The 26,758-nt window shown below is 37.7% G+C and overlaps 1 long non-coding RNA gene across 1 annotated transcript in view; it reads right to left on the bottom strand.

The window, feature by feature from the left end:
• Positions 1–205: 205 nt before the first annotated feature.
• LOC129653249 (uncharacterized) overlaps positions 206–26,758 on the bottom strand; it is a 58,134-nt gene continuing 31,581 nt past the window's right edge. Inside the window, exons 2-3 of the long non-coding RNA XR_008715003.1 lie at positions 1,453–1,619; positions 206–625 (exon numbers count right to left, since the gene is read on the bottom strand). This is a non-coding gene — a long non-coding RNA (uncharacterized LOC129653249). The remainder of the gene's footprint in view (positions 626–1,452; positions 1,620–26,758) is intronic.

Below are 26,758 nucleotides of genomic sequence, written 5' to 3'. Positions count from 1 at the left end.
TCTGAAAAAATTCCATATAGTTCTCTCAAAATGTCTCTGGGACCAATTTTTCTTTGTAAAAATACACACTTAAAAATTTGAGCTAGGAATCCCCTGATGGTCCAGTGGTTAAGACTGCTTTCACTGCCAACTGTCCAGGTTTGATCCTTCATTGGGGAACTGCAAGCCACACAATGTGGAAAAAAAAAAAAAATTCAGGGCAATGGGCCACATCAATTTCCTTGCTCCCAAATGTTTCAAAGGAAAAAATTACCATGCTATACTTGAACTTTTCTCTGTGAGATTTCTTTTTCAAAATAGATTTTTTTAAAATATGGACAAAGGATAAAAGACAGGCTAGAGATTGCATTCTTTAAGACCTTGGAGTAGTTTTACTATAGTATCACGTCTTGAGGCTCTAAGCTTCTTGCTCTGCCTTCCACTTGATAAATCCTTTTCCACTTCGGGGCCTTTGTGCTTGCATTCCCACTGCTAGAAATCCCTGATTATGTCCATGGCTTTGTTCCTCACTGCACTCATGTCCTGGCTCAAACATCATCTCCTCTGGCAGTACCTTCCTCCATCACTCTCCATCCTTTTCCCGGCTTCAGTAGACTGTTACTTGAATCTGCTTTGGACCTCTGTGCTTCAAATAACAAAAAGAAATTCATGTGTAATAGACTCAGCATTAAGATGGCTCCATGACATGGATCCTGAAACAAATTACAGCATTACTCATCCTTATACATGAATAAAGATTCTATTTTCAGACATAGTGACATTTACTGGTTTGAAAACTATTTTCATCTTAATATTAAAGAATATTACTTTTGTTAAAAAATCTCTTGAAGGTCTGATGACATTTGCTGATTGAATTTGAAAGTCAAGTACAATGAGATGTTCCCTCCCAGGCACTACAAATGTCAGTTTTAAAGACAGACAGACCTGGCTTCAGATCTCAGGTCTGCAGCTAACTAGCTATGTGAGCATAATCAAACAGATGTATAGAACAGTCTTTTGGGCTCTGTGGGAGAGGGAGAGCGTGGGATGATTTGGGAGAATGGCATTGAAACATGTATAATATCATATATGAAACAAATCGCCAGTCCAGGTTTGATGCATGATACAGAATGCTTGGGGCTGGTGCACTGCGATGACCCAGAGGAATGGTAAGGGGAGGGAGATGGGAGGGGGGTTCAGGATGGGGAACACGTGTACACCCATGGAGGATTCATGTTGATGTATGGCAAAACCAATACAGTATTGTAAAGTAATTAGCCTCCAATTAAAATAAATAAATTTATATTAAAAAAAAAGATGCTCATTAAAACCACCAGAAACCTTCTTTTGATTTGATCTAATAGACACTTTTCAGTTTTTATATGATTGATTCACTCAATCATTTAATAAAGATAACTTTTCTTTTTCCCAGAAATTTTCTCTTTACATTGTTAGCTGCTCTATATCAGCCACCTTTGCAGACTCCTCCTTTCTTCATCTTTCAAATATTTATGTTCCTCACGAATCTGAATGAGGCCCTTTTTTCTCCTCAGTCTCCATCCTTTCTCAGTGCTATCATCCACTCTCAGGCTTAGACGTCCAATGTACCAACTTAGCTTTAAGTTCTCTCTTAAAGTAGCCTTAAAAAAAAAAGTCACAGCCAGGTCAGTATTTTGAAATCTGAAATGCTCTTTTACATAAGAATGAGATCCATAACAGGACAAGTCAGTCCACAAATGCTACCTGGGAAATATATAACATTCCTGAAGCCAAGAGCAAATGCTTCTAGTAAATCTAGTTGCTCTACTACAATATTTTTTCTTTTTTTTCCCTTCCCCTATCAACATGGTATATAAGCCTCAATTTCTAACTACCCGTTTCTGTTATTCATTCTGAGCACTCCCATGAGTGAGTATGCATTTTTTTTTTTTGCTAACGTGTTGCTTGTCAGTTTGATTTGAATATCTTCAGAATTAAACAGGAGAGGGCAGAGGACAGAGGTCCAATTTGCTTTGGGGTGAACTGGGAGAAAATCCTACTCAACATGAACACACAGAATCATGAACAAAAGTTCATACCTCCTTTTGTATGCCCTCAAATCCCCTGTTAGTGGTAGCACACGGCCAAGATGTTTGGTGCCTCAGATGAGGAAAAATTTAAATCATGGCAGCCGCCTCCTCATCCAAGATTGAGGCATAACTTATCTAGGAGCACACTCTTGTTAAGTGGGTTATCATTTGAATGGTAGCTTTTTTTATGTATGCAAGTAAAAAGCAGGCAGGCAGCCAAGTCCTGGGGGAAACTGGTGAAGCTTTATAAAGGCCCTTCCCGGTTAGACCCCTTTGTATGTAGCACTCAAGAAAGCTGACCAGTTTATTCAAGAATCCCAAGACCCCTGGGAGGAAAGATCCTTAAGCCCCACATGATCCAGGTAGATCAGAGTGGCTAGAGTGTAGTCCACTAGTATGAAAAGATACTGAAACTGGGACTTGAACCCAGCCAAAACCCAGATCAGAACTTGAACCCATAGTTTTTTAGCTGAAATCACACACCTAATTTAAGGACTTAATGAAGCTCTGGTTCTTGATGTCTCACTGCAGAAAAAATTCAGTGACAGACAAAGTGACAGGTAGGAAGTGAGTTTATTTACAGAGAAACACACTCCACAGACAGAGGGTGGGCCATCTCAGAAGGTGAAAGTGGCCTATTTCATGTAAAATACATTCTTAGCAATCATTTAGTATTTTGAGGTCACATGTTTCCCCACTGACCTCCAAAATAAGATCAGAGTCAGTCTTTCAATGCACTTTATTTTAAGGAATATTTCTCAACCATCCGTACACCTGCTCCTCCTTTCTTCACCTCCTACCTAGTGAGCAAAGACAGAAGGAAGTGCCTTAACACCAAACCACAGATTAAGATTGAAAGCCCAAGAGTGCAGATTCTTATGACTGTTTTAGTCTAGTTTCTTTTCATTACAAATGTAGACACCCAACTCAAATTAACTTAATTTATAATTAAAAAAATTTAAGAATCTATTTGCTTATGTTTCTGAAAAGTCTAAAAATAGATCTAGTTTTAGACATGATTTGCCCTGGGCATCTAAGTGATGCAATCAGGCTTCTTTCCATCTTTAACTCTGCTTCCTTCCATGAATTGGTCCTCTCTTCTAACCACAGACACTCTTCCTCCCTGTGACTGGGGAAAATGGCCACTGGCAGCCCTAAACTCACAGTATCCTAGCACCTTTACAGTAAAGGAAAGAGTCTTTGCCTGCTTTTTCTAGCAGAAAGGTCTCAATTTGCTATGTCAGTTTGGCTAACATACTGACAACCTCCAAGAAAGTAGAGGTCTAAAACACAGTGACTGATGGTTCTTCTATGACCCCATAGAATAAGAAAGGATGATTCCCCCAGAAAAGATAAATGCTGAGTAAACAAATACGATCCATGTAGAGCAGAGAGTAAGAAGTAGAGGCAGAACTCTTGGAAAGAAATTAAATATGTAATTTAAAACTGTCCCCCACACAGAAAAACACACATACTCTAGATTCTGATGGCTGAACTCTCTTGAATTCTACCAAATATTCAAGAAAAAAGGAATACCAATCTTGCATAAACTCTTTCATGGGAGGAAGAAACACTTACCATCTTGCTTTATGAGGCCAGCATAACTCTGATACCAAAACCTGAAATTGAACTTTAAAAACAAGAAAATTATAGGCCAATATTTTTCATGAACACAGATTCAAAAATCCTCACAAGGTACTGGCCAATGGAATCCAAAAACATAGAACAAGGGCAACATAACCGTGACCAAGTGGGGTTTTGTCTTAGGAATGCAAGTTAGGTCAACATGAGAAAATCAATCAATGTAATTTACCACATTGACACAATAATAAGAAAGGAAAAAAGCATAATATTCTCAATAAAAAGCAGACCAGCATTTGACAAATTCAATTCTCATCCCTGATAAAAATTGCAGAAACTAGGAATCAAAAATAATTGTCTCAGTCTGAAAAAAGGACATTGGCTAAAATCCAATAAGGATATGTTAAATGCTTTCCTCATAAGCTCAGGAATAAGACAAAGACATCTCTCATCTCTTCTATTTAACACTGTATTGGAAGTCCTAGACAGTGTGATGAAATACCTTAGCTACATTTTTAAAAAGAAGTTGTGGGTTTTCTATTAATGTGCTAATTCCCCTGTTATTTTTTTCTTTTTTATTAAACTTTTTATTTTCTATCGAAGTATGGCCAATTAATGGGCTTCCCAGGTGGTGCTAGTGGTAAAGAACCCACCTGCCAATGCCACCCGTCAATGCAGGAGACAGAGGGCATGTAACCCACTCCAGGATTCTTGCCTGGAGAATCCCCATGGACAGAGGATTCTGGGGGGCTACAGTCCATAGGGTTGCACAGAGTCAGACACAACAAAAGTGACGTAGCACGCATACATGGACGATTAACAATATTGTGATAGTTTCAGGTATATAGCAAAGGGAATCAGATTCACATATACGTGTATGCATTCTCCCCTGTTACTTTAAAGGCATACAATCTTGAATCTGTCAACTCATCCATCTCATCCATAAAATTGTGGGTTAAGGAAGCTATTTCACTAAAACAATTTTCAAAGAAGTGAGATGAGACTGGGTTATTTTGGAAGCACATATGATCCTGTATGTCTATCCAGCAGGAGGAGGAAAAATAATGCCTCCAAGAATAGATTGACTTTACCACATCAGTGCAATTTGCTTGTCACTAAGTACATTCACATCATCACCTTCTGTGACCAGGGACAAATAATGACTATTTCAACTCTCCTTCCATTTCATCTTCTCACTTTTTACAATCAGATATCTACTTGAAATGTAGCAGTTCATTATAAAAAACTGCCTTGTTTTTCACTATGTCTTTTTATTTCCACTATGGCATTTTATAACCAGTTTATAGTTGTGTAGTATTTGTTGTGACTATAAAGTTTATGGTAGAGCATGTAAACAAAGCAATTTTTTTTTAACAACAACATTAGTTATTTGGTAATTGGGAAGATGTTCTAAGCATTTTACATCCCAATATAGTTTGTTGCTTCCCACGTAACTCAGTGGTAAAGAATCCACCTGCCATGCAGGAGACATAGAAGACACAGGTTCGACCCCTGGGTTGAGAAGATCCCCTAGAGAAGGGAGTGGCAACCTATTCCAGTGTTCTTGCCTGGAAAATCCCATGGACAGAGAAGCCTGGCTGGCCTACAGTCCATGGGGTCGCAAAGAGTCAGACACCACTGAGAGCAAGCACCCATGATAGTTTGTTTTGTGCACATGAACAATGGCCCAAATTATGGCAGACAGATAGGCAGACAGATAGACAGATAGACAGTCAGACTGATAGATAGATAAGAAAGACGAAAAGCATAGAGGCAGATGTGAACAGAGATAGAGACACAGACATCCTGGCCAGAATGTGAGCCCTGCTGCCAGACTGGCAAGACTCTGAACCTTGAGCAAGCCAGCGGATGCCTTGCATTCCCAGCACTAAGACGGATTTGCAGAGCCTCTCTGCACCAAAGTCTTGCACATCCAAAAAGGAACTCTCCTTTTTGCTGAGATTATACTGTGACTGGCCATTCTTGTCTGCTTCAGTGCTATGGCACAGTCAATACCCAGGGTACTTCTTCCTGTTGATGCAAGTTGAGAAGGTCCTTGTTTCTTTCTAAGATGAAGTTCATCAACTAGCCCTGGAGTGCTCTCTTCTGAATCCTCACAGTGGTGAACTTTACCTGATCATTTCCATCCTTGGCCTGGTTAAAAAAGGGAACCTGTCCAAAATCATCTCCTGGTTGCCCAACCCCACAGTAGGCTATGATGGCTACTCCACCTTTCCTCTGGGACAGCAAAGACACAGAGTAAGCTCTACTGCCTCTGTAGATGGCAAGCAGGCTAATCCCCTCGTTTCTCTGAAACCTGCTAATAACTCCTCCATTTGCAATAACTCCATCCAGCTCTAATAATGCTTCCTGCCCATTCCTAGCCCCATACTGAGGTAAAAGCGCCTTGATAGAGATTATTTAGCTTCACATCTGTGGATCAACCCTACCCTCCTAGGTGTAGCCACCTTTGGGCTTCAAGGAGATACTAGTTCTAGCTGGTTCCTACCCTACTTAAAGCCACAAAATGAACAAACAGTGTGCCTGGGATTTTCAACTCCAAACTCTAGGCTATGAATTCACTCCAAATAATCTCCTCTGTGTAAATAATTCCAGGGTAGGATGAAAGTGAAAGTCAATCAGTCCTATCCCAGACTCTATGCAAGCCCATAGACTGTAGTCCGCCAAGCTCCTCTGTCTGTGGGATTTCCCAGGCAAGAATACTGGAGTGGGCAGCCATTCTTTTCTCCAGGGGATCTCCCCAACCCAGGAATCAAACCCAGCTTCCCTGCATTGCAAGCAGATTCTTCACCGTCTGAGCCACGTGGTGACTTGGAGAAGCCCATACACCACAACTAGAAAGGAGCCCCCCACCCATTCACCACAACTAGAGAAAATCCTGTGCACAGCAACGAAGACCCAGTACAGCCATAAATAACTAAGTAAAATTTAGTGAAAAGAATAATTTGTTATCAGCCCTTAAAAAAAATAAACTAGCACACATGCAGGGAGAAATAACTTCAAACAGAACAAAAGGAAGCTCCTTTTTACTCCAGGCCCTTGGCCAGTTCTGCAACACCACATTTCCTCCATTTGGAGTTTCTTACTTACCTTTGCAGAGTTTCCATGTATTTATATATGTATATGTGCTTTAATAGCAATATATCTAATTCTACTGTTGTACACAAATGGAGGAATATGATTTATCCTGTATTTGTTAATAATACATCTATCTTTTTAAGAAGTGTGTAATATTTCCCCATTGCTATATGGTTAGGTTGTCCCCCACCCAATTTTTCCCTCCTTACAAATAATGCTGCAACAACATGCATATGCATCTTTTCAGACCTGTATAAAACTGGATAAATTCCTAGAAGTGGAATACCTGGATGAGAAGCTTTGTGTATATTGAATTTTAATGGATATTGCTAAAATGTCCTCCACAGGGTAATTTGTACAAATTTGTGTGTATTATATTATCCAATTTTAATCTTTTTTAATAAGCTGATAGGTAGAAAATAACCTCTTTTGTGTTCTTTTCTTTGCTTGTTCCAGTAAGTTTGGGGGAGGTGGTAGGGGGAGGCCCATGCCATGTGGCTGGCAGGATCTTTGTTTCCTGATCAGGGACTAAACCCAGACCATGGCAGTGAAAACACCAAGTCCTAGCCACTAGAATCCTAGGGAATTCACTCAATGTACATTTTTTTTCATTTATAAATGAGGTAGACCATATTTTGATATGTTTATAATCTATCTGTACTTATTTTTCTATAAAATACCTATTTATATTATTTGATAATTATTTTTTATTTTTTTTATAAGCTTGCATTTTTCTTGTTAATTCTTGTTATAATAGTTGTGTACTAAGAAAATGAGTATTTTGCCTGATGTGTTATATATATATATTTGATAGACAATCTTCCAATTGTCTTTTGAATTTGTTTAGAATATTTGTTGTTGTTTGGGAAGCTTCTTCTCTTTGATCTATAGGCATTTATCAGTATTTTTCTTTCTATGTTTGTTTTTGTATCTTCTTTAGAAAATTCAGGTTAAGGACGTGGTGGGTGTGGGGAGGAAGTGTTGTTGTTGTTGTTGTTCAGTTGCTAAGTTGTGTCTAACTCTTCGTGACTCCATGGATTGCAGTACACTAGGCTTCCCTGTCCTTCACTATCTCCCAGAGCTTGCTCAAACTCATGTCCATTGAGTTAGTGATGCCATCTAACCATCTCATTGTCTGTCACCCCCTTCTCCTCCTGCCTTCAATCTTTCCCAGCATCAGGGTTTTTTCCATTGAGTTGGCTCTTCACATCAGGTGGCCAAAGTTGAAGCCTCAGCTTCAGCATCAGTCCTTTCAATGAATGTTCAGGGTTGATTTCCTTTAGGATTGACTGGTTTGATCTCCTTGCAGTCCAATGGACTCTCAAGAGTCTTCTCCAGCACCGCAGTTCAAAAGTATCAATTCTTTGGCACTCAGTCTTCTCTATGGTCCAACTCTCACATCTGTACATGACTATATTTTTCCCCAAAGGGAAATTCAGTTGTTTCAATACATCAATAATTTATTTTTTGTTATTTATAAAATATATTATATATTAAAATACATATTTATAGTTATGTGAAATATAAATTTTATAAAATAAAATATTTTAATATTATATCATTAGTAAATAATATATTCTTCACTGATTTGAAATGTTACCTTTAGCACCCATCAAATTCCCATATTATTAAAAAATCTATATGCAGACTGTACTCTTGTCTAGAGGTAATATAGGGTAGGCAGATCTCCACGAGTTACAGATGTACCAAAAGATTAGTCCCCTCAGTCCCTGGGGCACTTTAGTCAAGTCTGATGCAGCCCTCAGTCTGCTGCTCTGCAAGCAGCCTTGTTTCGATTTCCCATCATGCCATAAAAATACTTTTCAGTTTCTCTGTGAACCAGAACATGAGGAAGACTGGGAAGCTTGGCTGTCTGCAGCAGAACAGGCTGAAGTGATCTCTGCATAAAACACTTGTTGTTGCTTAGTCACTAAGTCACGTCTGACTTTTTGTGACCCCTTAGGCTCTAGCCTACCAAGCTGCTCTGTCCATGAGATTCTCCAGGTAAGAATACTGGAGTAGGTTGCCATTTCCTTGTCCAGAGGATATTCCCCACCCAGGAATCGAACCCATGTCTCCTACATTGGCAGGTGAATTCTTTAGGGCTGAGCAACCCTGTCTAGGTTCAAATCCAGGCTCTGTTCTTACTGGTTGTGTGACCTTGGGTGAATTATTAATTTACCTTGTCTAAAAGGTAATTAAAGCAATTTGTGATTATTAGTGTGTGTGTGTGTGTGTGTGTGTGTTTGCATGTTCTCAGTCACTCAGTCATGTCCAACTCCTTGCAACCCCATAGACTGTAGCGGGCTAGGTTCCTCTGTCCGTGGGACTTTGCTGGCAACTGGAGCTGCCTAAAGAAGAAAAAAAATGTATTAATTGTAAGCTATACATCTACTGACAGCAGGGCAGGGGGTCTGTCTTCCTTGGATCAGATACAAACCCCACAAAGTGGAGTGACAAGGTCAAGTTGATTAGCCGGCCAGAAGTCCTACCAAAATCCACTGCTAGAATGAGGCAGCCTCAACAATAAGAGGATAAAGGTGCCTCATGGATGTAGAAGTGGAGGAGGGATGAAACTGGCCACAGAGAAACAGCATCACTTTGTTAAAAGTTAAGGACTTTTCTGCCCCTTTTCTTTCCCCTATTTTAATATTAAAGAGCCTCAAAATAGCAACTATTAAATGGAGAATGCAATGAAGTAAGGAAAGGAAAAAGGTGAAAGCCCTTCCCTTTCCCATCCCTTCAGTCCTCTAAGCTTGGTAGTGGTGTGGTTTGGTCACTGTTTGTGTTCAACTCTTTGCAAACACATGAACTGTACCCCACCAGGCTCCTTTGTCCATGAGATTTCCCAGGCAAGAATATTGGAGTGGGTTCTGTTTCCTTCTCTGGGGGATCTTCCCTGGAGATTGAACCCCCATCTACCTGCATTGCAGGCGGATTCTTTACTGACAGAGCTATCAGGGAAGCCCTCCTCTAAGCCTGATGTACGCCTAAACTGAGGAAGAAAAGATGTTAAACTGAATGGGATTTTGAACTTTTGATATTTGACTATACTGTGATGTTAATTATTTAGTGAGATGGAAAAAACTTGGGACCTGCCTGCGATTTTATTCCAGGGGCTAGAAATATGTGTTATAACCCAAAGAACAAGGGAAAAAAATAAAGGTGCTTTCTGCTTCATTCTACTGAGTGCAGCTCATTTAATAAACCAATTAAATAAGTATAACTTGTCATATTAGGGAGAAATCCCAGTTAGGAAAACTTCTGAGTTAGACTTACTGGGAGAACAAAGGAACATAACTGTGAACTCTTTTGATATGAAAAGTGAAGCTAAACAAAGCCTCCTTGGCCAATTTCCAAATACTCTACAGCAACAAAAGATAGAGATTCATAGGAAAGTAATTATATGTACTCCACTATTGGGCATCTTCCTGAGTTTTTCCATATACCACTAATTTTCTTCTATCATTTAATCTCAGGACAGGGAGATTGTGACCTGTGAACTATAGAGTTCCCGTGTGGATAATTGTTTTTATTTTTTTCTAAAGCTGAACTTGAGTAGGAAGCTTGTAAAAAGGTTCAATTGTGGTCAGATAAACAAGTTTCTACCACCTTTGCAATAGGATACAAAGTTCATCCACAATAGGAGATAAATGAGTCAGAGATTAAATATAGTGGATGTTTTCAGATCAGCATGCCCTGGTAGGTAGATCCAGGAATATTTAAGGCCTGTCCTGAATTTATCATATAAACAATCTTTCTGAACACATGGTGGACAGCTATGAAGCTTAAAAACACAGAAAGAACATGGGTAGGGCCTACTCCTAAAGTAGAAAATAAAGTGATAGTCCTAAAAATTATAACCTGGTCACCTTAACTTCGATACCTGAATAGACCAAATTAATCAATCATTCCATTTATAAAATACTAAAAGATCACAAGATCTTTGTAGAATTGTAAGAGAATTGTAAGCAGGACTTTGGGAAGGATAAATCAGTTTGACCTATGTAATATCATTCTATGACAGAATGCCAGGCATTATTGCTAGAAAGGGAGAAAAAGACTTTAATCCTGGTGTTAAAGGACATACTCATAAATAAAGCTGGAAAAATATTTTCAAAGTATATCACTATGTGAATTCTCAACTAATTAGAAAGTAGAACAGATGGATTTTTATTCTCCTCTTTTCTTTCCTGGAGAGAAGACAAGAGGTATGGTTAATTTTTAATTAAATATATAAGAATTAAAGAAAAAAAAAAACCCTCCACCAACTTTTTGTAAATTGGGAGGGTATTATTCATTCTGGAAGGAGAGAAAATGCACTTTCTCCTCTTGCAGAATGAAGACTGTAAATTCACAGTATTCAAAGTCTGTAATATCTATCTGTAATTGACTTTGCAGATGGATATATTTTATGCTACATTAATCTAAAAAGAATCAAAGGCTAGGGAAAGTTGCTCCCAAGATAAAATGAGAGAATTTCAAGATAATTCAGAAAAAGAAAACTAGCTGGGGAAAACCAAAAGCAGAGTGAACAAAAATAGAGGAATTCTTGGGATCTAAGCTTTTTCATATCAAGGAAATGGAAAGAAATTTAATCTGTGTTGACAGAATCATGTGAGGACAGGAAATGAGTGCTGAATTCCATTGACACAGAGACAGCTTTAATCTGAAGCCAAGGGGGTACACTCCCACAAGGACCCAAGACACCACAAGAGAATACTCAAACTGTGAGACAAACTAGTCTATATCATCTCAGAATTTTCCACAGCTGTTGCCTCAACTGAAACATGGCTTTGCTGTGATAATACAACTACATCATGAATCTTTTCAACCAGTGGAAGTCCCTCTCATTAATTGGGCATGAGGAGTTATATAGTTCTTAATGTTCCTTGCGCCAAACTCCTCTATTAATTCAAGACAGCTTTTTACCACTCTTACTACAGGTCACTACACTTGCAGATCATGCCACCATTCTTGATGACTTCAGTCAATGAGCTAATCTTCCTATTCATCCAGTCCCCTACCCAATCCCATTCCCATGCTTATTGACTTAACACCTAGTACCCTGGCCATAGAATTCCTCAATTCCAATGACATCTACTAACACTTCACTTGAGTTACAAGATGATACAGGCACACTTTGGATTTTATCATACAGCAATGCTCCACCTCCAAGTTCATAAAATCTGGTTTCCTATATATGGCTTCTATTCCCTCACTTTTACTGACCCCTTTCTTAAACTTCATTCTGACTCTTGAAACTTACACACTAAAGTAAACAAATCTAAATTTAAATACAAATGTTCACATTTACACGCCCTGTGACTTTATATGAGTTGCTCTACAAACCTTGGGATGCTTCTCTGCATAGCAACATAACAGCATTGCCTAATACAACTCAACTCACACCCATCTCACCATTAAAAATCTATGACAATATACAAAATGACAAAAATTAGTTACAACTTTGTCAAATGAGAAGGCCGTATGACAAATCCAAGGAAGATTTCCAACACCTGCATTGTCAATCAAAAGGGATTAAGAAACATTTTTAGACTACAAATCACATTTCTACAACCAAAATAAAATGGCATAGAAACCACCCCCTCCCCCGCCAAAAGGGAGACAAACCTTCACCTCTCCCTTCTATTTATCTCCAATTCTGAGACACAGGAATATGATAAGTGGCAAAACTAATGATCATTCCTCAGTGATATCAGGCAAAGCCAAAATCACAAATAGCCATGTTCTTTTATTTCTCTACTTTATTATTTCCTCTTTGTCTGTATCTATTCAAAAACTAAAATCTTTAGTGCTCAATTAGGTAAAAACAGGCATGATAACTTTGCCCTAGATGTCTTATCCAAAAAGTGACAATAATGTCAGTAATTAAATACTTATTATGTATCATGCATGACACTAAGCATTTCACCGGGATTGTTCCAAGCATTTCATCTGGATTATTGTAACAAGCTCAGGAAGTAGGGACTATAATACTCTTCACATGTAGAAGCTGAAGCTTACAGTGGTTGTTAATTGCCCAAAGTTGCATGGCTAGTAAATGTCAGGTCTGTGTTAAAATACATTTTATTTATACTTTTAATGCAGGTAAGATAAGTGAATAAAATCATTAATCTTTCTTGCATTACATTCCTTCCATTAGACGGACAATATTTTATTTTTGGTTATTACACTTTTTTTTTGGCAACTTGAAGGGAGTTTTCCTCATGTATTTTCTAGACATGAAGGAAAACAATGTATTTTTAATTCAGAGATAACCATCTTACTGATGTCTCCAATAATTTTAAGCTGATGTTCTAGGATTATAATGATAGATAAAAACATCTAGAAATAGAGATGAATGCATGCATTTTTTCCCCACACAGACAGTTCTAGAGAAACAACTAGAAAATGCATTAGAACTAGTATAACAAAAAGGGAATTTAAGTGAAATCGTCCATTGTTTAAGTGAAAATCGTCCATTGTTTTCTAAAGAAAATAAAAATATGTATTCTTATTTCTCCCTTTCTTATGGAAAGGCAAATGCCATACAAAAGAACAAAGTGAAATATACAATTAATCCAGTTTTCTTCAAAATCAATAATAAACAGTGAAAAAATAATAGTAGGAACATATGATATTTAGAGTAAGCATTAAAATATAATGTACCCAGAAATAATACATGAAACCTGAAAAGCCTACTGAAGAAAATGTCCAATATTAAATCAGACATTAAAAATTCTGTAAATAAATGACTTTACAAAATAATGTCCTATATTTGAAGTTTGAATATTACAAAGCTGTCAATTTTCCCCAAATAACTGTATGAGTTTAATTCTAACCCAATAAAAGCCTTAAAGTTGTTAATTTATTAGTTTCCTTGTTTGACTTTTTTAGAGGTGATACATTCACATATCAAAGATACTATATGAAGCATCAAAGAACCTAAATATAAGAGCTAAAACATTAACATTCTTAGAAAGAATCATAGGGGGAAATCTTCATAATATTGAATTTGGCAATGTTTTCTTAGATAGGATAGCAGAAACACAGACAACAAAAGTAAAAATAAATTGGACCGCATCAAAATTAAAAATTGCTGTGCAGTGAAAGATACAATCAATCGAGTAAAAAAGGCAGCTTACGAAATGGGAGAGAATATTGCAGATTATCTATCTCATAAAGGATTAATCAAAATTAAAAATTGCTGTGCAGTGAAAGATACAATCAATCGAGTAAAAAAGGCAGCTTACGAAATGGGAGAGAATATTTGCAGATTATCTATCTCATAAAGGATTAAGATCCAGAATATATAGAGAACTCATACAACTTAACAACAAAAAAAACAAACAATCTGATTTTTAAATTGTTGAAGGACTTGAATAAACATTTCTCCAAAGAAGATATATAAATAGCTAACAAGCATATGAAAAAAATGTGAACATCACTAATTATTCAGTTCAGTTCAGTTCAGTCACTCAGTCGTGTCTAACTCTTTGCGACCCCATGAATTGCAGCACACCAGGGCTCCCTGTCCATCACCAACTCCCGGAGTTTACCCAAACCCATGTCCATCGAGTCGGTGATGTCATCCAACCAGCTCACCCTCTGTCATCCCCTTCTCCTCCTGTCCCCAATCCCTCCCAGCATTAGGGTCTTTTCCAATGAGTCAGCTCTTTGCATAAGGTGGCCAAAGTATTGGAGTTTGAGCCTCAGCATCAGTCCTTCCAATGAACACCCAGGACTGGTCTCCTTTAGGATGGACTGGTTAGATCTCCTTGCAGTCTAAGGGACTCTCAAGAGTCTTCTCCAACACCACAGTTCAAAAGCATCAATTCTTCAGCACTCAGCTTTCTTCACAGTCCAGCTCTAACATCCATATATGACCACTGGAAAAACCATAGCCTTGACTAGACAGACCTTTGTTGGCAAAGTAATAACTCTTCTTTTTCATATGATAATTATTAGGAAAATTTAAATCAAAGCTACAGTGAGATACCATCTCATACCTATTAGAATGGCTACTTTCAAAAAACAAAACAATAGCAACAACAAACCCAGAAACTATCAAGTGTTGATGAGGATGTGCAGAAACTGGAACCCTGTTCACAGTTAGTGGGAATGAATGATGCAGCCACTATGGTGTTTCCTCAAAAAATTAAAAATAGAATTACCATATGACCTGACAATTCAACTTCTGCATGTATGTCCCCAAAGCCATGAAACCAGAGTCTCAAAGAGATTATTTGTACACCTATAGTTCAGATGGTAAAGCGTCTGCGTACAATGTGGGAAACCCAGGTTCGATCCCTGGGTTGGAAAGATCCCTTGGAGAAGGAAATGGCAACCCAGTCCAGTATTCTTACCTGGAAAATCCCATGGACCGAGGAGCCTGGTAGGCTACAGTCCATGGGTTCGCAAAGAGTCAGACACAACTGAGCGACTAACACACATGTTCACAGCAGCATTATTCACAATAGCCAGGACATGGAGGCACCAAATTGTCTGTTGACATACAGATAGTCAAACAAAATGTGGTTATAATACAGTGGAATATTATTCAACTCTAAAAAGGAAAGAAATTCTGACATATATTGATACTACAATGTAGGTGAAATGAAAGGACATTATACTAAGAGAACTAAACTGATTACAAAATGGCAAATATGATGCCATTTATATGAAATATTTATAGTCAAATTCACAGAAACAAGAATTATAGTGGCAGACACCAGGGGTTGGGTGAAGGGGGAAATGAAGAGTTGTTTAATAAGCATATAAATGTTGGTTTTACAAGATGAAGAGAATTCCAGGAATTGGTTGTACAACTATGCAAATATATTTAACACTATTGAACTTTACTCTTTAAAAAGATTAAGATGGGAAATTTTATGTTATCTGTATTTTAAGATAATGAAAACAATTTTTGAACACACAAAAACTAGGTTCAAACATACCAAATGATAGACTAAAAATTTAGACATAAAAGTCAAAATTATAAAACTCTTAGAAGAAACCATGGAGAGAAATCTTCATGAGCTTGAATGGCAATGATTTCTTAGATATGACACCAAAAAAATAAACAACAAAAGAAAAAATAGATAAATGAACTTTGTCAGAATTTAAACTTCTGGGGATTTCTCTTGCAGTTCAGTGGTTAAAACCTGCCAGGGAGTGCAGGTTTGATCCCTGATCAGGGGACTAAAATCCTACATGCCTCACAGCCAAAAAACCAAAACATAATACAGAAACAATACTGTAACAAATTCAATAAAACTTATAAAAATGATCACATAAAAATTTATTTAAATAAATTAAAAATTTAATACTTATGTGCATTAAAGGATACTATCAAGACAGTGAAAAAGCAATCCACAGAATGGGAGAAAATATTTATAAATCTTATGTTTGATAACACCTTAGGTATAAAAGAAATGAAAATTAAAGGCACAATGAGATATCTTGTATTATCTATGAGAAAAATGAAAATATTAAAGAGTCACAACACCAAATGATAGTAGGGATATGAAAAACCTGGGTCACTCATACATAGCTGGTGAGACTGTAAGATGGTAAAGCCACTCTGGAAAAAATTTTATAGGTTTCTTATAAAACTAAATACATGATTATTGTATACTCCAGAAATTTCACTCTCAGGAATGGATCCTAAGTAAACATAAAATTATATTCACAGACATATATTGTATATGGATGTTTATAGTAGTTTTACTTGTAAAAGTTCAAAGCTGAAAAAAACCCAACTGTTCTATAACACGTGCATTTAGACAAATCCTGGTATATCTATGCTAAGGAATATTCAGTTCAGTTCAGTTCAGTCGCTCAGTCATGTCCGACTCTTCCCGACCCCATGAATCGCAGCACACCAGGCCTCCCTGTCCATCACCAACTCCTGGAGTTCACTCAGACTCACGTCCATCGAGTCAGTGATGCCATCCAGCCATCTCATCCTCTGTCGTCCCCTTCTCCTCTTGCCCCCAATCCCTCCCAGCATCAGAGTCTTTTCCAATGAGTCAACTCTTCGCATGAGGTAGCCAAAGTACTGGAGTTTCAGCTTCAGCATCATTCCCTCCAAAGAAATCCCAGGGCTGATCTCCTTCAGAATGGACTGGTTGGATCTCCTTGCAGTCCAGGGGACTCTAAAGAGTCCTCTCCAACACCACAGTTCAAAAGCATCAATTCTTCGGCGCTCAGCTTTCTTCACAGTCCAACTCTCACATCCACACATGACCGCAGGAAAAACCATAGCCTTGACTAGATGGACCTTTGTTGGCAAAGTAATGTCTCTGCTTTTGAATATGCTATCTGGGTTGGTCATAACTGTCCTTCCAAGGAGAAAGCGTCTTTTAATTTCATGGCTGCAGTCACCATCTGCAGTGATTTTGGAGTCCAAAAAAATAAAAGTCTGACACTGTTTCCACTATTTCCCCATCTATTTCCCATGAAGTTATGGGACCAGATGCCATGATCTTCGTTTTCTGAATGTTGAGCTTTAAGCCAACTTTTTCACTCTCCTCTTTCACTTTCATCAAGAGGCTCTTTAGTTCCTCTTCACTTTCTGCCATAAGGGTGGTGTCATCTGCATATCTGAGGTTATTGATATTTCTCCCAGCATTCTTGATTCCAGCTTGTGCTTCTTCCAGTCCAGCGTTTCTCATGATGTACTCTGCATAGAAGTTAAATAAGCAGGGTGATAATATACAGCCTTGACGTACTCCTTTTCCTATTTGGAACCAGTCTGTTGTTCCATGTCCAGTTCTAACTGTTGCTTCCTGACCTGCATACAGGTTTCTCAAGAGGCAGGTCAGGTGGTCTGGTATTCTCATCTCTTTCAGAATTTTCCACAGTTTCTTGTGATCCACACAGTCAAAGGCTTTGGCATAGTCAATAAAGCAGAAATAGATGTTTTTCTGGAATTCTCTTGCTTTTTCGATGATCCAGAGGATGTTGGCAATTTGATCTCTGGTTCCTCTGCCTTTTCTAAAACCAGCTTGAACATCAGGAAGTTCACGGTTCACATATTGCTGAAGCCTGGCTGGAGAATTTTGAACATTACTTTACTAGCCTGTGAGATGAGTGCAATTGTGTGGTAGTTTGAGCATTCTTTGGTATTGCCTTTCTTTGGGATTGGAATGAAAACTGACCTTTATTGAGCAATAAAAAAGAGTTAACTATTGATATATGCACAAGGATTTGGATGGATCTCAAAGGAATTTTTCTGAGTGAAAGAAGCCGATCTCAAAAGGCTATCATTTACAAAACATTTTGAAATGACAAAATTACAGAGATGGAGAACAGATTAGCAGTTGCCAGATTTTGAATGATCAAGTGAAAGAAAGAGGTGTAGGTGACTATAAAGGATATACAAAGGATTCATGGCTGGAACTATTTTGTATCTTGACTGTGGGTAGTAATCACACAAGTCTACACATGTAATAAAACTGCATATCTCATGACACACACATATGCATACAAATGACTGCATATTAAATTGGTGAAATCTGAGTGAGATAGATTATATTAATGTCAGCTTTCTGGTTGTGATATCAAACTATAGGTAATACATGTGACCCTTGGACTAGTAGCATTATCAACAATTTGTCAAAAACACAAATTCTGGGCTCAACTCTGACGTGACTTAACAGCAGCAGCAGCAGCAGCAGCTAGAGCTACTGGATCAAAAACACTGGTGTGGGAGCAACCAAGTTGTTTTAATAAGCTCTTAGCTGATTCAGATGAATGTGAAAGATTAATAGCCATTGCTTTTGTTTATATGTTGCTGAACCCCTGAGAACCATATTCCAGAAGCAAAAAAAACTGTTTATCACCCAGAGATTAATGTTTTCAGGCTGGAAGTTATACTTGCATAAGACTTTGGGGTTGTTGAACTTGGAGAAAAGATGACTATGTTCCATGGAAAAGAATAAAAGGTGTGTACAAAAATTGTAAAACCATAGGAATGGACTCCATTTGTTGGCTCAGCAGACTTTTTCTCTCTTCCTGACTTCTAGTTGGGCGTGGCCATTTGACACTGTGCAGCTACTGGAAATCCGCTGTGGGATCCAATGAATTGTTTTCTTAGTCCAAGCGGTGTCACTTTCCTTTCTTCAATCTAGTGAGTCCATATCTAGGGAGTCTATCCTAAGGAAATAATCACATGTATATATAAAGATTTAGCTCATATTGTTCATCGTTGTATATTTTTTTGGAAATAACCTTGATGTTTAATTACTGGAGAATAAATACAAATAATAAACAATTTTGATGTTTTCTCAAGATGGAATTTTTCTGGTCATTAAGGATGACAACTACTAAGAATTTTGATGGCATGGAAATAATTACAATATTAAGTGAAGTAACCAAAGTTAGAAACATATATTCACATATATTCAACCTTTAAAATTTAACTTAAAAATAAGTGTATATTATTAATCAATCTTTTGAGGTAGGGGTAAAGATCCTTCTTTAAGCACTGTTCAAATGACTGGAGCTTCAATTCCTCTTTCATAGAACAAACTGATAATTTTTTTAACTTTCACTATTATCATTACATATATAGTGGTATTGATGATAACATTTAATGTGAAGCCAGGACTGAGAATTATCAGCATACTGCATAGGGGTGTGTGTGTGTCTGTGTGTGTGTGTGTTTGTGTTTTAACATATAAGAACACTAAAATGTTAAGAAAGCTATAATTAAATGTTAAGATAGTTATATCCATTCCAATGCATTATATATTTTTATGTACTTTTGCAATTTTCTATAACATATTATTTTTAATACTCTACAAAATAATTTTTAATGTTAAAGAAGGATGAGGAAATAATTCAAGCTTGTTAGACCAATAGAGCCAGAAAAGCAGCTCAGAGTGAAACAAGTTACCTGAGACAGTAAATCTTTGCCTTCAAATAGAAACATCTCTTCACCACGCTCCGGTTTACGGATTAACAGCTATCTGCTTGTGGGTTTTCTCTTCCATTGATCCAGACAATGGAATTAGATTAATTTACTGAGCCATTCCAAAAATTACAGATCAATAGATAAATACATAGATGTGAGTATAGAGATAGACAGAACAAGTATATGCTTTTTTCATGCATACATAACCTTTTTCCTAATTTGAGATAAATCCTTTCACTAACCCATGATTTTTTGCCTTTGGAAAGCCCCTATTTTAGGATTCACAAAAGGCAGAAAATAAAAACTGCATTAAAGGAGCAGTTGCTGCTGCTGCTGCTAAATTGCTTCAGTCATGTCCGACTCTGTGCAACCCTATAGATGGCAGCCCACCAGGCTCCCCCATCCCTGGGATTCTCCAGGCAAGACACTGGAGTGGGTTGCCATTTCCTTCTCCAATGCATGAAAGTGAAAAGTGAAAGTGAAGTCGCTCTGTCGTGTCCAACCCTTATCGACCCCATGGACTGCAGCCTACCAGGCTCCTCCATCCATGGGATTGTCCAGGCAAGAGTACTGGAGTGGGGTGCCATTGCCTTCTCCGAAAGGAGCAGTATGATCAATGATTTTCCCATGCATCACCTCTTGGCTCCATTTCTACTTAGAAGATGTAATACACCAGGATAAACCAGACCCTTAATATTTTATCAAGTATTTCCAAAGCAATTTCTGATTCTAGAATTCAAATTAGATTTTCTATCATAGAATAATGATTTTAAACCATTAAAATTCTTCAGAGGTTTTCACTGCAGAGCTGGTAATAATGACTGATCATTGAAGTAAGAGCCATTACTCCCAAGGCAATACTCTTGCCACATCCAATTCATTTAATGACCAGAGGAGCAAGTTTCTTGTTTCCTTTACTACCTTAGAGTCTTACCATTTATCCCAATAGAGAGTCAAACTTGAAAGGAATAAAGTTCACAGTCCACTTTTTGCCACTGATAGAATATAGAATACATACAGAATTGAATATGTATGTTCTAAAATGAAACATGTTGATGAATTTATTAAAATACTGCATTATTAGATGACTTGTGGGAAGTCAGGGTAAGTCCATCATTACTGAACACGGAGCACAAACCAGAATTTCAAGAGGAAGAAAGAGATGATAAGATACTTACTACTCTGCATGCCTACTTTTAGGATTCTGTATTGATTTATATGGCTGTCCTGAGCCACATAATTCAGCTGGTTGGTTACTGAACTCTTCTGTTCTTTTTGAAAAGATGACCTTGAGTTTTTGAATTTACATGGCCCCAAAATATGTAGCTTTTGAGAAAGGGTAAATTCAATTTAACAGACATAGTTTTAGAAAATAATTACAATTTTGCAAACTTTCAGGGCAGATATTATTGAAGTCACCTGAACATCAAACAGTTGCTGTCCTTTTCTCAGTGAGTCATGGGAACCAACTAGACCATCTGAAGGTCATTTTTTCAAGATCAGGGATCTTTCAGAAACTCGATCACCCTACCCATGGCTGATGCCTCTGACAGGCCTTAGATATGCCAGAAGGTTTATGAGACTAATTAACTAGAAAATCTATCAGTCAGCTAAATTCAGCATGCCTTCTATTGTTATGCTTATTCTTATTCTGTCTTGAAGCTGCTCTGGTCATCTATGCCTTCCTACTACACTGCTCTCCGCTAATCCAATGCCTGTTGCTATCCTTTCAACGGTGTCCTCTGAAATCTCCACACCATGGAAAACAACCTTTTTTTACATTATCAACAGTGAATGTTCCTTGTGAACATTTCTTCTCTTGAATTTTTCCCAAATGGGTGCTTGTAACACCCCACAATCCCCTAAATCATATGTAGAATTCATGTTCTCCTTACTTCTCAATGTTTTTGAAGACTTTTTCCTTTGTACTCATGTAACACATCCTTCCGTTGGTGTAATCAAGGAATGTAGGTATATGTTAATAATAAAAGTTTGTATCTAAGGATAATGCAGACTTCAAAAGGTGTATCCTTCTTTTGAACATTATTCAGTTTTTTTTATCATTCCATCCTCCCAATTAGTTTGGAAATTATATATTGCTTCTGTATTTGTTAATATTTAATAGTTACAGCAGAGGTTACCACATGCCTCCTTAATCCATCATTTTAACCTCTTCCAGAACAAGGGAAAGACCTGAGAACACTTTAACTATATAACTATATTTATCTTCATTTCAATGTATCTGCTTATTTCTGCATATATTTCATTTCTCTAGATAGCTCACTCAAACCAAAAAACAAGATAGCTTTATTATTATTTTATGCAATGTTCATTTAATGAACATGTTATTGCTCTTCATTTCAGGTGGCGCTAGTGGTAAAGAACTCCCCTGCCAATGCAGCAGATATAAGAGACGTGGGTTTGATCCCTGGATTGGGAAAATCCCCTAGAGGAGGAAATGGCAACCCACTCCAGTATTCTTGCCTGGAGAATTCCATGGACAGAAGGAGCCTGGTGGGCTACAATCCATGAGGTTGCAAAGAGTTGGACACAACTGAGAGACTAACACATACTTTCTTTCTTTCTAAACCTCTGACCTTCCATCCATGGTCATTTCCCTTCAATCTGAAGAATACCCATTAGAATTTCCTTTGTGCATGATTAACTCAGTTCTGTTTATTCAAAATTTCCTATATTTTTTCCTCAGATCCGAAGAATTCCTCCACTCTGTAGAGTCTTCTAGGTTGGGTGTCATATTTTTCATCACCTTGAAGATATCCTCCCACTATTTCTGGTCTCTATTTTTGCTTTTGAAAAATTAGCTACAATTCTGTTATGCCTTCAGTTAATCTCTCTTTTCTCTAGCTGCCTTAGAAGATTTTCTGTTTAACACAAATATTTGAAAAGATAATGGCTGAGATTTTCTAGAACTGATGAAAGACGTGAATACACAGAAGTTCAATGAATCCCATGCTAGCTAATAAAGAAATACACATCTAGACTTTTCATAGAGAAGTTACAAAATGTCACTTTTCAGAGTTGCTAGTTTTATATTTTTAGATGATGCTTTTATTCATATATGCATATATCCTATATATATTTTAGTTGTCTTCAATGGGAGGGTTTGTCCAAATTATCTAGTCTAGCATTATTGGCCTTTCTTTCCTGTGATTAAACTCATCTTGATTTTGAGCCTCTGTCATACTAGGTAGTGAGGGGAAGTAATTTAAACTTTCCAGCTAAAGGCATCTTAGTTTCTGGCTTTAAAACAGTCAGTCTCTTTTAGAAAAAAATTTGTCTTGGGGGATAAATATTGAATGCTTTAAGATTTCTCATCACCCTTTCTACCCAAGATGTAGTCAGGTATGTTTGGAAGACTATAAATCCTTATAAAAGAAATGAGGGAAGGGCCTTAAGTTGACATGTGTGACTTTTCAGTTAGATTCCAAAACTTACTGAAATCCCTGGGTAATGAATCAGCTGGTGTCTTTTCTAGACATAGTTGGGGTCTGATGGCCCCACCTTAGCTCTTTTGGGGGCTGCAGATGCTCTTGGTTCTCAGCCACATCCTCCATCTTGCCCTCAGATTCGATCACTAAACCAGGAGCCTCTGCTGTAACATTACTCTGTTCCTTGTCAAGACAGCCCCATAGCAGGGCCACCTGTCCCCTACTTGGCTATCTTCTGTATTTCCTACATGAAGTACACTGGGTTTTCTCACACTTCTGTACTACACACAAGTCATGGAGCCCCTGTCTTTTCCAGTGCTGCTCTCTTGCTCCTGAATCGATTCAGGTGTGGCCCTATCTGACTGTGGGTCAAAGTGAAGAAGTATCCCTCATCTACTGGATATGACTAGAAAAGCTAGTCACTAGCTCTGATGTCTTCTGATTTCCCTATGCCCACCTAGATGTACCACCCTGTTTTCTGATTCCCAAGATTTGACCTGAAAGGATATATGACGATGCTAACTTCTGGCCTCACTCAGCCTTTCTTTCCTCTCCAAATCTCTTAAGTGGAAACATTCCTTCTCTTTCTGACTGTTGTATGCTTCTAGCCTTAAATCCTTTTTTCCATCTTACCCTTTTGATAAGACTTTCTACCCAGTGCTCCAAGCTTTCCTTTTGATATAAAAAGAGAAGTGTTTGCTTGTTTGTTTAGAAATCTCTTTCGACACAATAAATTCTTGCCATCAGATTAGTGTTTTGCCAAAGACTAAAAAAAAAAAAAACAAAAAAAAAACAAAAAAAAACTCAGCTCTGGATCTTCAAGCTGATTGACTTCGTTTTAGATGGAACTTCCCTGTTTCTGAACAGAAACAGTTTCTGAGCAATAAGGTTTACAATCAGTAAGATTACATCTGAAAATACCTCAAATGTAGTAAGCTCAAAAAAATGGAATAATTACCACTGATATGTGCAAAACATGCAAGTTTCTTTTATTTTCCATAACTAATCCAATGTTGCTCTTGGGTACCCATTCTGCTGAGCAGTGCAGGAAAGCAGAGAGAAGATAAACTAGCCAGTTTAGAGTAGCTCATTCTCTTTTAAATTCTTTTTGGCTGCACCGCATGGCTGTGGCATCTCAGTTCCCCAATCAGGGATTGAACCCAGGCCATGGCAAGGAAAGTCCAGAGTCCTAACCACTAAGCCACCAGAGAACTCCCTTAACACTTTTTCTTTCAGCTTAAACACATCATTTACCTTTTTCTGCTCCTCCTCCCAAAACATCAGCTCTGGATTCAGTGGAAAGCTGAATTGTCCTCAAGGAGTGCAGTAGCAGATGGGAAATGTTTCCAGATGTTTCCACATCAAAATGGGACAGCCAGTTCAGAGTGAAATCTGCAGAGTGAATTCACCGTTGAGATAGTGCTAATATCCTAAAGAATCCAGAGATGCCTATGTGCCCTGTAGAAAGTTTTAAAATGTAGCTGATAGTGAAGTTGGCAAGGGATTGCTAACGGAAAAGATGAGCAACAAATGTGGTTGAGAACCTGCAGGCAAATTCCAAGAGGAATCACATGAAAGTCCTAGCCAGATCTCAGAGGGCCAGCAGCACCAGTAAAGGCTGAAAAGAGGCCTGAAGAAATCCCCACAAATAATCCTCACACTGACAGAGTTTCACCAGAAGCAGAGCTCAACAGCAGAGTCCCTTGAAGAGACAGGGCAGGGCCCTCCCTGCTCCACCATCACGAAGCACAGTTTTCCAGTCCACTATATCTAGGCACTGCCTTTGGGAAGAAGAGAGGTAAGAAACTCGGGAAGACTCAGTCTTTATCCAAAATGGACAGTTTTAAAGAAAAGAGACTCTTGAAGCTATTAAGATATTTCTAAATGCAAATATACATTTTATTTTTCCATCACTCACGGGTATATGAGTTCATGAAAATGCTCAGACCACTTACAGAAAATAAAGAAACTATAATTTCCAAGTTTTATAAAACTTGAAGCACAATATATAAATTATAATCATTCCACATTTTTAAAATTTTTAAGTTACAAAGTATTTGCCTATAATTTCATTTTTTCCCCACATCTATCATTTCTCCATCTTCATCTTGAGTTTTTTCATTTGCATTTTCACCCTCATAACTTGATAGGCTAAACTAGTGAGCTTTCCAGTTCATAAAGTTTGTTTTCAAGAAAATAGTTCTTGGATTATATATTTATTCTGTTGTTTCTAATTTAGCAGTTAGTACTTTTATTTGTTCCTTCTGTTTTTGTTAGGTTTACTTAATTATTTTTCCAACATCAGCATTCAATATCAATTTGATTTATTTTAATTTCCTTGGTGTAAGCAGGCAGAAAGAGACATCTTTTGTCTTTTCCTCATTATAAGAACATTAACCCTATCATGAGGGCTCCATTCTGATAATCTAATATAACCTTATTATTTCTCAAAGCCCTTACCTCCAAATACCATTACATTGAGGATTAGGGTCTCAACATACAAATTTGGGAGTAGCACAAATATTCATTCCTTAGCAATATTATATTGGAGGTTCTAGCTACTACGATAAGATCAGAGAAGGAACAAAAGGCACAAGATTGGAAAGAAAGAAATAGAACCATTTTTGTTTGCAAATGACATGATTGCTTACATAGAAAAAAAAAACTGACAAAAAATATTTCTGGAATTAGAAAGCAATCATAGCAAAGTTGCAGGATATATAATAACCTGCTAATATACAGAAGTCAATAGCTTTCTTATACATCAGCAATCAACAACTTGAATTTTTTTTAAAGATTAAACCACATATAACACCCACCCCAAAATAAAATTCTTGGATATAAATCTAACAAAATAAGCTCAAAATCTATACGTAGAAACAACAAAATTCTGATGAAAAAAATCACAGAGGCTTGGTCTTCCCTAGTGGTACAGTGGGTAAGAATCAGCCTGCCAATGCAGGTGACATGGTTTAATTCCTGGTCTGGGAAGATTGCACATGCTGCAGGGCAATTAAACCCATGTGCCACAACTACTATGCCTGTGCTCTAAGCCCCAGAGCCACGACTACTGAACCTGCATGCTGCAACTACTGAAGTCTGCGGACCTAGAGTCCATGCTCTGCAACAAGAGAAGCCACCACAATGAGAAGTCCATGCGGCACAACTAGAGGGTGGACCCTGCTCACCACAACTAAAGAAAGCCTGTGCTTAGCCAAAAATCAATTAATTAAAACTAATCTTACTTTAAAAAAATTAAAAGAGGCTGTAAACAAACAGAGAGATATTCCATGTCTATGTATTATGACTCAATATTATTAAGATGTCAGCTCTCCCCATCATGATCTATAGATTCAATGTAATCCCAATTAAAATCCCTGTAAGCTATTTCATGTGTGCATGCTAAGTTGCTTCAGTTGTATCTGATCCTGAAACCCTATGAACTGTAGCCCACCAGGCTCCTTTGTCCATGGGATTCTCCAGGCAAGAATACTGGAGTGGGTTGCCATGCTCTCCTCCAGGGGATCTTTCCGATCCAGGGATCAAACTCACTCCTCATATATCTCCTGCTTTAGCAGGGAGGTTCTTTACCATAGCACCACCTGGGAAGCCCCAAATTATTTTGTAGATACTGACAAAATGATTATAAAATATACAAA

The sequence above is a fragment of the Bubalus kerabau genome, chromosome 5, assembly GCF_029407905.1.
Source record: "Bubalus kerabau isolate K-KA32 ecotype Philippines breed swamp buffalo chromosome 5, PCC_UOA_SB_1v2, whole genome shotgun sequence".
NCBI classification, from domain to species: Eukaryota; Metazoa; Chordata; class Mammalia; order Artiodactyla; family Bovidae; genus Bubalus; species Bubalus kerabau.
This window is presented reverse-complemented; position numbering and strand designations above follow the sequence as displayed.